At 49.6% G+C, this 10,503-nt stretch overlaps 2 long non-coding RNA genes across 2 annotated transcripts; one reads left to right on the top strand and one right to left on the bottom strand.

Annotated features, from left to right (window-relative positions):
* Positions 1 to 543: 543 nt before the first annotated feature.
* Positions 544 to 10,281, bottom strand: LOC113625747 (uncharacterized). Its single transcript, XR_003434836.1, has 2 exons — positions 7,833 to 10,281; positions 544 to 836 (listed from the first exon to the last, which is right to left on the bottom strand). It is a non-coding gene; the product is annotated as an uncharacterized LOC113625747 (long non-coding RNA).
* LOC113625746 (uncharacterized) lies at positions 3,359 to 7,825 on the top strand. The gene is made up of 4 exons (XR_003434835.1): positions 3,359 to 3,395; positions 4,099 to 4,287; positions 4,758 to 4,850; positions 5,062 to 7,825. It is a non-coding gene; the product is annotated as an uncharacterized LOC113625746 (long non-coding RNA).
* Positions 10,282 to 10,503: the final 222 nt, after the last annotated feature.

A 10,503-nucleotide genomic window follows, 5' to 3' on the forward strand; every position in this document is an offset into this window, starting at 1 on the left:
GGTCAGAGGCCTTGCTTTTTACACAGTGATAAGTATAGAAGAGTGGCCATGTCTCCACGGGTTCATTTGACTAACAAATTGAGGTTTCGTGGATCAAATTATCCACCAAAACTGCCTCCCTTGTGTTTGGCCCAAAGGAAAAAAGGAAACAAAAAATTATTGAGTCCTGCCAACGCCAGCCCTGCCCATTATCCCCTTGAATCCTCATGGAAACCCAGAGACATCATATCTGCATGGTTACAGTTGAGGCAGCTGTGGCTCAGGGTCCTAAAGAACTGGCCCAAACTCACCCCCTGGCTGAATCAGGGTGCATGGCACAGCTAACATTTAGGCAGCACAGGGCCTAAAAGTGTTTAGCGTCTGTTGAATGAATAAACGAACTCATATCCATCTGTCTACAGCATCCATACACTTGCCCCTTGACCGTATCTATAGTCATTATTTGGAAGGTGTCACAAAGACCTTAGAGATTATCCTCACTCCCAAACAGGGTGACAGTGTAGTCAGATAGGAGCTAAAAACACCTGAAAGCGAAAAAGAATAAGCAAAACAGGTTTAATGAATCATTAAAGCCGACGAAACTGAAGGAGTGGAAGGGTGTTGCACAGTTAAGCAATTAACTTGTATTGACACAGCACATTTTGGAACAATTAAGAGATAGGAGAAAATCCATGTCTGCCTGTCACCAGGCTGTCATTGTCGCTGCCACCATGGGTGAGGACCAAGAAGGCTGTCAGGTCAGCAGGGCAGCACGGACGGGGGTGTAGACCAGAAGACCGGGCTCTCGGAAATCTCTCCCATGGTTGTCCTTCCTTTTCTCACCAACAGGACAGGGTCTAAACAGAAAGAAGCCTAATAAAGACTTTGAAGCCTCCCCCGGGTGGAGAGGTTCTGCGGGCCCGCTCATCGCCTTCCCGGCAGGAGTGCCTTCTGTTTACAGGCTCTGGGAGGACCAGACCCTCCGACTGCGGGTTATGGCAGCATCTGTCCAACGAGCTGAGAAGTGATCAGTCAGGAAGAGCTACCTGAAGTTCCTGGGCCCACCCAGATGTTCCTTTCATGTCCGCCTTCCCCAGGATTCAGCGGTTTATAGCCCTGGCCTCAGGAAATCTTGGAAGTTAGTTCTGTTAAAGGAGGCAACGCACTATGCCAGCAAAACACGGTCGGGACCTGGTGACATGGGAGTTTGGCAATGATCAACTGCCCTGATGTAAGACTCGAAATTTGTTTTGAAAGAGGGGGGCTGGGGAAGGAGGTGGTGTAATCAATACTTCGAGTTTGTCCCGATTGGATGGGGTGTGTGCTTTCTTTTCCACCCTAGTTGTTGTTGAAGCTGTTTATTGAAAGGTTGTGCAAATATGATCAGTCGGCTCCAGGGCCATTAATAACCTGCTGGACAAAGCCGGCTCCGTTCCAATTGATTTCGGATTTTTGAAAATGTCAAATTCCTTGGAACAGAGATGAAAGCCCCGGAGGGGTTGGCACCGACGTGTGAGATCTTTGCCTCCGCTGGCACTGATCCAGTGGATTCCGAGCTTGAACACTGTGGCACTGCCATTTGCTTGCCAGTCTGCGTGAATTGGTGGTCCTGTGGCAGCGCTGGAGAGAGAGGAGGCATCACAAATACTCGAAGAAGCGAACCACGCACTCTGAAACCTCTCTCCCCACGGCGCTGCCTTCCAAAACTGTTAGATCCAAGATCCTGAGAAAAGTTACACAAGGTTAGCTGTAGGGGACACACACACGAGAGGTGGCCAGTAGTGAGCCCGACCATTATGGCCGGAAAACACGGATTTATACCCCAGCCCGCTGGGGTATAACCTGGAGCAAAGTCATCTCTATTATAGTCACTGTGAACTGAGGATTTCATCATAAATTTCTTATTTCAGAAGAAGTATGTTCTCTGGGCCTTACCCATTTAAGAACTCAGATTCTAAACGTGGAGGCCGTCAGAGCCAAGGTCTCTATAATGTCCTGATTCGGCAGCTCCATAAGCTGGCCCACCATCAGAGCTTTGCATGCCACCATCAAAGGACACACATGGGAGACTTCCCTTGTGGTCCAGTGGCTAAGACTCCATGCTCTCAGGGCAGGGGCCCTGACCCCTGGTCGGGGAACTAGATCCCACATGCCGCAACTAAGAGTTTGCATGCCGCAACTAAAGATCCCACATGCTGCAACTAAAAAGATCCCACGCACGACAACCAAGATCCTGCATGCTGCAAGTAAGACCTGCCACAGCCAAATAAATAATAAATATTAAAGAACAAAAAAGGACACACGCAGGCAAGAAGAGAGCCATGCGTCCCGAGACGTGTCAAGACGCCAGGGCACAGCCTGCCTGGTCCATTAATTCAAGAGTCATCGGCCACAGTGTCACCGAGGGAGGCTCGCCGAGGCTGCTCCTGTCTGCAGGTCACTCTGCCCATGTTGTCCCTCCCCCGGGGTCTACCTGGGGCTCCTCTCGGGGCTATTGGGATTGGATGGTCACTGCTGCCCTCCTCTCCCTGAGGTGTCCTGCGCAAACGCCTCCTCTCCACCAGGAGTCTAATCTCATATTCCAGTTGTCGCACTGGATTCTGAGACACCCCCTTCTCCAGGTGTGCCAAGGTGGAGTTAAAATTACAAGGATCCTGCAGAATGAGAAAGACTGGGAAGAAACGTGCTACCAGAGATATCTGCGATTAACATGAACCATATTAATGTTTTCCAGTCGAGTCAAAGATCATTTTTAACTTGGGCTGGATATTTTCTCAGTTGCCTCCAGAGTTCCACTCAACGAGAGTGTATGTAATTTCTGTAGTGTGTTTGTTAAAGCCCATATTTAGAACAAAGCCATTTGGAATGTAGATTGGTACAGCCACTATGGAGAACAGTATGGAGGTTCCTCAAAAAACTAAGAATAGGGCTTCCCTGGTGGCACAGTGGTTGAGAGTCCGCCTGCCGATGCAGGGGACACGGGTTTGTGCCCCGGTCCGGGAGGATCCCACATGCCGCGGAGCAGCTGGGCCCGTGAGCCATGGCAGCTGAGCCTGCGCATCCAGAGCCTGTGCTCCGCAACGGGAGGGGCCACAACTGTGAGAGGCCCGCGTACCGCAAAAAAAAAAACAAACAAAAAACTAAGAATAGAGTTGCCATAGGATCCTGCAATCCCACTCCTGGGCGTAGATCTGGACAAAACTATAATTAAAAAAGACACATGCAGTCCTATGTTCACAGCAGCACTATTTACAATAGCCAAGACATGGAAAACAGCCTAAACGCCCATCAACAGAGAAATGGATAAAGAAGACGTGGTACATATATACAATGGAATATTACTCAGCCATAAAAAGAATGAAATAATGCCATTTGCAGAAACATGGATGGACCTAGAGATTATCATACTAAGCAAAGTAAGTCAGACAAATACTATATGGTATCACTTATATGTGGAATCTAAAACATGACACAAATGAACTTATTCACGAAACAGAAACAGACTCACAGACATAGAGAACAGACTTGTGGTTGCCAAGTGGGAGGAGGGGAGGGGAGGGAAGGAGTGGGAGTTTGGGATTAGCAGATGCAAACCAGTGTATACAGGATGGATAAACAACAAGGTCCGACTGTATAGCACAGGGAACCACATTCAACATCCCATGATAAACCGTAATGGAAAAGAATAGGAAAAAGAACGTATATATGTATACATGTATATATGTATAACTGAATAACTTTGCTGTACAGCAGAAATTAACACATTGTAAATCAACTATACTTCAATAAAATAAATTTAAAAAAATAGAACAAAGCCACTTGCTGGTGAGTGGGTCCTCTACAGACTGACATAGGGGCCACCCATGTTGAGAGAAGGGCTTCATTGAGGGCCAACAGGAAGAAAGTTAATTTTTAATGAAAGCAACTTGTATAGAAACAAAAAGTGAATTTAAAACTAGTCAATTTAAAACACATTAATGGAACAACTCAGACCTTTAAAAGAAGTACACGTTTTAATACTCATGTTAAAGTTGAAAAAACAAAACAAAAATATAACTTTTTATATTTTTGTTATTGTACTTAGTATTTCATTTTCAAAAACAAACCCTGCTGTTTCAGGTATCTCAGCCTTCTAAGTGAAAGAACGCTCAGGACAGTGTGGTGAAATCTGCCCACATTAACTACCCACAGTAATCATTTTAACTATTTCTGCTTTGAACGGCTTCACCCTGGGAGAGCAAACATCTCTGGCTCTTCACAGAAGCAGATTCCCTTTGAGAACTGAGAGACTGGTGGTGTTACACGGAGGTGGCAATTTAGACTTTTTCCTCTCAATAACTTTACTATTTCTATACTTCTTGATTAGCTCAAAACATTGACGTAAATCAGGGCCACGGGATGGGAAGCAGGGAAGGAGGGAAGCTGAGACCTGGAGACCAGAAGGGGGTCTGAGGAAACCCCGAGAAGGTGTCAGCCACCTGCTCTGACTGAAAGCACCCCAGTTTGGTCCAGCTGAGCCCAAACCCACTGGCAGTTGCCCTAAACAGTTTACAAAGTGCCGTCAATTAGCCAGAAACAGCACAGGTTTAACACACCTTGTGGCTTTACCCTGCAAAACATTACAAGGAAGAGAGTTCCTAGGGAACGCTTCTCAGCTTCATGGGTAAAGAAGATGAAGACTTCGGGAAATGCTGAAAATGTTAACAAACTCCAGAAAGGAGGCAGAGAGCCTCTCAGCTACTCGGCTGTTTCACTTCTTTTTCTCTTTTCATGGAAAGCACGAGCTCAAAGGAGCGGGGATGGGGTAACCGTGACCAGAAGGCGCTGAAGCTGGAAGTGGAGCCAGGAGAAAAGCTGTGTCTCTTGCCCAGGTATGCCGCCTCCCACCCCAAGTCAGGAGTCCCCGACCGTTTCAGGTTTCAGGTTGTTTCCGGGCCCGTCAGGAATCCTGACAGTACGGACCTGGAGAGGAAGAATGCAGTTTCCTGCACTCTGCACACTGCAGCCTGCTATCATTGTCATTTATGTTGGACAAACCCTGAAAGACACAGAGACACACTCACTAAATGTTCCATCTCCCAGAAGCAGCTGATGCGGTCGAGTGACCAGAAGCCAGGTGGCCCTGCAGAGCAGGAGGACCAGCTGAAAGCTCAGGTGAAAGTGAAGAGGGGAGAATGTCAAGCCTCCGTTCGGGGCCCAACAACTTAATTTCAGAATTGGGAGACCTGAGCGTCACCTCCTTGACCAAGCTTCCCATCAATGCCACCCTCTTGTGTTTCCTGATTCCCTGCTGTGGGCTCTCGAGGGCAAAACCCCTGGCTGAGATCAGGGAGCACACCCACAGACCACCCAGGCCTGGCACAGGGTCCACATCTAACCCGTATTTGCCAAAAGAACAATTTCATGCATAGTAACAAAACAAAAGCAATTTTACACAATGAAAGCACAAAATTCCAAGATCAAACCATCACTGAGCTTGTGTACATCTGAGCAGGGCCACCTGGGCATGTGGGGAGGCCGGGATGGGCACCTTGGTCACAGGAAGGACCTCTGAGGCTATGTGATTGCATCTGGTGAAGAGCAATCCCACTGCCCTGGAAGATGGAATGGAACGGACCTCACGCTTCCATTACACTTTAAAATACTTGTTACATTTTGATTTTACAACTAGTAACCTCTAGTTTTTAGAAATGAAATACTGCCTACATACTGTTAACCCTATTGGCCCAAATGGTTTAAAACATCCCAACTTCAACTTTACTTTTTGCTAACAGTACAAAGTATCTACAGGTTCATTTATGTGATCAATTTCCAAGTAACCGGTGTGACTTTGGATGTCCCTTCTTCCCTCAGGAATTCAGTTTCCTTTTCTGTACTAGATTATTTAAGTGCCCCCCTGAGTCTTAAAATTCTAGAATTCAGTATAAAATGAACAGGACCTCCCTGCCAAGTGTGGCATTCTAATCTGGAAGACAGTGAGCAGGGAATCAACTCTCATCCCTCCCTCCCTCCCTCCTCTTCCCCTCTGTCCATCAAACATTTCTTTGTACCAAGCCAAACTCATTTCTCTGGTTAGGGGCATATATCGTGAGTGAGTCAGGAATACAGAGGTGTTCCCTCTGTAAAGGTCTTCCAGCAGGTGTCTGTGTCCTGGCTGTGAGCCTCAAGGTACCCTCAAGCAATCCAGATGACTGGACCTGTGGACGGGGACGGGGACAGGGCTAGAACGCGCGGGAGAGGAAGCCATGGGAAAACCCAGTCAAGAGCAAGGAACACAGCTGCTGGGGTGTCCCACAAGGGCGTTCGTTCACAAGATAGTTCCCTAATTCTACTGCCCCGTCGTTCAAGGACCTTCTCAACGTCTCTGCCCCTGAGAGATCATTTGAAAGGAGACCAAGGCAGGAATGATCACTTTCCTCGGGCTCAAATTTACCATATGCTCTATCAGGAGGCGTAAGAAATCTGGTCCATTCTTACATATTGATAATTCTATGTTCCAGAGCAGATGCGGTGGTGTCTTAAACTTTCATTGTCCTGCCTTTGGGAGTTGTAGACAATCACAGTGTATTGTCTTTTTTGTTTTGTTTTATTTGAAAGCTAACCCCAAGAAGCATTATAAGCTAGAAACGGGAACTCTCGAAGGGGCCAGGATGTAGTGAATGCCTCCTAGGAAATGCCTCCCCTGCATCTCTTTGTTTCCTGGCGGTGGGAGTGTGGGGTAGAGCGCAGTTCTTCTCAGGTCTGCTCCCACCCACTTCACACACAGCAGAGTGGACAGGGCCGGAGAGCCGGGGCTGCCCCCTGGCCACCTCCCTGGCACACCTGGCCCAATGCCTGCAGTGAGGCCACCCTGGTGCTGCTGACCCCAGGGCAGAACATCGGTAAATGCAATCACCACCCACCCTGTGTGCACTTTATCAGGGAAATGGAGATCTGGCCTCCCAGGACCAGGCAAGAGTCGGGGGCCCAGAAACCTCAGGGCTCCTCTGACTTGGGCGGGGGGTCATCAGATGGTTTAACAGGGGCTGTTGGGGACACACGTGGGGCAGACCAGCTCTCCGTCCCCCGCCCAGGGACAGTACCTGGGACAGGTCTGCCCCGCCAGCACCCAGGCCTAGGTCTCCCTGGGGCATCTTGTCAGTGATGTGCATATTTCAGAAATTGTTAGACACGGAGGACCAACTGTCAAAACCTGAGGGTCTGGACAGAAGCAAGGCCTTGCTCTCCCCAATCAGCTTTCCTGAGTTTCCAGTGAACCTGCCCCGAGGAAGGAACGGCTCCGTTAGAGGCAGAAAGCAGTTCTTGGAGGAAGACGCCATAGATGATTGTGACAAGGTCACCTTTGTCTGCAGAGGGGAGTCCATGCTCCCAAAGAGCAAGGACGGGGGCAGGGGAGAGTCTAACCTCAAAGCTCCAGGACAGATGGACAGGCAGAGAAGGGCTGGTGACCATGCAGCTTGTCTGGGCGGGCTCGGGAAAGTCCCAGCCCCCCACGGCTCCCAAGTCAGCATCCAATAGAGAAAGCAGACGGCATTGCAAAAAAAACAAATGACAAACACATCCCCACAAAAGAAAATAAGCTAACTGAACTAACTAAAAGGTTCACCCTGGCTCAAGGGAGGTTAGGAGACCAGACACGTGCTACTTTGCCCCGTAAACCAGCATGTGAATGACCCCAGAGACGTCGCTGCTCACCCCTTGCTTGAGGACCAGCCTCTTCCGGTTCCCCTCCCCCCACCCCGACTGATGGGTCCGTCCCTGCACTTCACGTCTTGTGGGACAGTGACACCTGCTGACAGTCACGGTTACTAGGCGCCAGTGCTCAGAAATTAAATGGCCCCTTTATCCCTTACCTGAGAGCTCTGCGGGAGAGCGGCGCAAGCACAACAGCGAGGGTTTACCCGCTGCTCCTCCGCCCTCTTTGTGGCACTTTCAGTCTCCGAAGCAGCAAAAATAGCCTCAGGAGTGTCCACAACAAAATACCCTTCCTCCCCTCACCCTGCACAGAGGGCGTGAGAGTCACGGCTCGTGCGCGCGCGCGCACACACACACACACACACACACACACACACACACAACCTCCATGTTAGAGACGAGAAGGGAGGGCCCAGTGACAGCTAAGGCACTTGGAAAGGTTACTGAAAAGGGATGCGAGTCTCTTCCCAGCACAGGGGAGACCCAGCCGCACTGGTCCAGGCGACCTGCTCAGTGAGTTAACGAGGAACTCAGTGATCTCTTCCGAGACAGGCCAATCCACACACTCAGTGATCTATCTCGCTGCTTCCTGCAAAATCACCGTCATTCCTCTCGTTCCCCGGTCCTTGCCCTGGAACAGGCAACGGCTGCTGAGCTGTCAGAGGAGCCCAGTTTTGAAAGATAAATTAATGAGTTCATTCAACAAACGGTTATGGAGTGTGTCTATAGCCAGGCACTATATGCTGCCAGGAAAACAGAGAACAAGACCAGTAACACAAACGTGAAACATGAAGGATGCTCACGTTGTAGGTGGGAGAGACACAGATAATAAATAAGGGACAAAGACACTTCCCAGTGTCATAAGGGAGAGGACACACGATCACGATTTTATCGTTGAGGGCACAGAGTGAAGGCCTCCCTTAGACAGGTGGCATTTGGATCCAAGCAGCTCAGAATGAACCTGACGAACCCGCCAGGAACGGGAAGACCGTTCCCAGGAGGGGCTGCCAGGTGCCCAGACCCGCAGCAGGATGCTGAGGGGGAGCAGCGGGGGCACAGGAGAAAGCAGGAGATGCGTAGAGGGAGGCAGGCTACCTGTGCAGGTATCAGCCTGGAAGGTGACTTTTTTATCCTAGAGAAATGGGTGCTGCCCTACAATCCAGGCGAGTATAAGGTGTGTCAGATTTATGTTGCCGAAATGGCATTTCCCCTTTAGAAAAGAATGTTTTGCCCCAGATGGAAGTCTCGTTGGGACAGGAATGAACAGAACCTTCCCAGTGGCAACAGTTTATTGTAGAGGAAGTAGATCAGATACTGTGTTTGGTGGTGAAATCATGGGCAGATTCTTGTCAGTAGGAGGACAGTGACAGACAGGCCCCAGCAAGAGAGGTGACCATGTGGTGACAGCACCACCAGGTGGGGCTGTGGCCTCGAAAGTGGGGCCTGGCCCAACCCGCCTGGAAAGGGAGCCTCGCCCGGCTTTTCTTTCCCCAGAGGGAAGGGGAGCTGCCGGCCATCTCAAATATCAACATAGACATTTCTTTGCTTTGTTTTCCCAGAACATGAACTCTTTCTCTTCCCCCTTTCATATCGTCTTGTGTCTGGAGGTCTCCTCCGCCCCAGCAGCCGGTCACTGGGCCAGTGCAGCCCCATGGGGAGGAGGGGAAGGATGGGACGTTCAGGGAAATCGGCCCTAATAATATTCCTAATAGGAGCCCGCTTGTCCGAGGTGTGAGGCTCGGGCACGAACTCCATGACAGAAAAGCACTTCTCCGTAGGGGTAATTCAGGAGACGGAGGACAAGCAGGGATCACCTGAGTCCTTAGCAAGCCCAGCGTGGTGCCAGCTGGGCCAACGTCACCGACTCCGAGAGGAAGGCCTGTTATTGGCCCTGACGCAGATAAGGAATCCGAGGCTCAGAGAGGTTAAGTCAGTCACCCAAGTCACAGATTTGAACCCAGACACTGACTGCACAGCCAGGAGATTCACTCCCTGTAAATCAAGGACAAACAGCGCTTTCCAGATGAGTACAAGTGAGGATGCTGTTAAATGAGCTACTGCACTCCTCTAGTTTGGAAAAGGAAGATGAATCCGGTTTTGGACAGATTTGTTTTGGGTACGGCAGGAGGCAAGCTTTTGTTTCCTGGAGTATTTTAGGAAGTTTCATGGGAGGTTAAGTGCTGAGGAAAGGACAGGAGATGCACAAGAGAGGAGGACATGGCAGGAGAGGGCCCAGCCTGGACCAGGGCCTGGAGGCAGGACTGAGCCTGGAACAGCCTCCAGGACAGCCCTGCAAGGCCCTACCCAGCACGGCCATTGGGAGACCTGGCAGGGAAACACCAATGGCCAACAGTCTGCTGTCATAGGTGTCCTACTGTCATCTGCTCTGCCACCTCCCACTCTTATGGGATCTGTGGCCTCTGAGGCTTTGAGTTTCCCCGCAGGCCTGGAGATTTCAGAGACCTGCACCTGTTAAAGGAGAGGCTAGCTGGGCACAGGGGGCAGGACATCTGCCCAGCAGTGGGTGGGTCTCAGACAGTGGAGGGCCTTGGGCACCAATCAAGACACTGGGGTTTTAGAAACAGACTCACAGACAGAAAGCAAACTTATGGTTACCAGAGGGGAAAACGGGGGCGGGGGAGGGATAAACAGAACTATGGGATTAACAGATACAAACTACTATACATAAAATAGATAAACAACAAGGATTTACTGTAAAACACAGGAACTATATTCAATATCCTATAATAAACTATAATGGAAAATAATCTGAAAAAATACATATATAACTGATTCACTTTGCTCTACACCTGAAACTAACATAATATT

Source organism: Aethalodelphis obliquidens, unplaced genomic scaffold (genome assembly GCF_003676395.1).
Source record: "Aethalodelphis obliquidens isolate GAN/ISIS:26980383/991018 unplaced genomic scaffold, ASM367639v1 scaffold16, whole genome shotgun sequence".
In the NCBI taxonomy this organism is placed as follows: domain Eukaryota; kingdom Metazoa; phylum Chordata; class Mammalia; order Artiodactyla; family Delphinidae; genus Aethalodelphis; species Aethalodelphis obliquidens.